The sequence below is a fragment of the Eimeria mitis genome, genomic scaffold, assembly GCF_000499745.2.
Source record: "Eimeria mitis Houghton genomic scaffold, Emh_scaff1264, whole genome shotgun sequence".
Classification (NCBI taxonomy): Eukaryota; Apicomplexa; class Conoidasida; order Eucoccidiorida; family Eimeriidae; genus Eimeria; species Eimeria mitis.
Window position 1 is genome coordinate 1 of NW_013568498.1, and position 348 is coordinate 348.

A 348-nucleotide genomic window follows, 5' to 3' on the forward strand; every position below is an offset into this window, starting at 1 on the left:
TATAATATAATATAATATAATATAATATAATATAATATAATATAATATAATATAATATAATATAAAACAAAAAAAAAAGATAAAGGGGGGCCCCCCTATACGTACACCGCAGAGGGTGGGGGCCCCCTTCTTTGCTGCTGCAGGGGCCCCCCGTTTTTGTTGTTTTTATATTTGTTTTTTTATTATTTTTTTTATTTGTTTTTTTGTTGCTGTTTATTGTATTTGTATTGTGATGCTGTTGTTGCTGCTGCTGCTGTTGCTGCTGCTGCTGCTGCCGTTGCTGCTGCTGGTGTTTCTCCTGCTACTGCTGTTGCTGCTGCTGCTGCTACTGCTGCTGTTGCTGCTGCT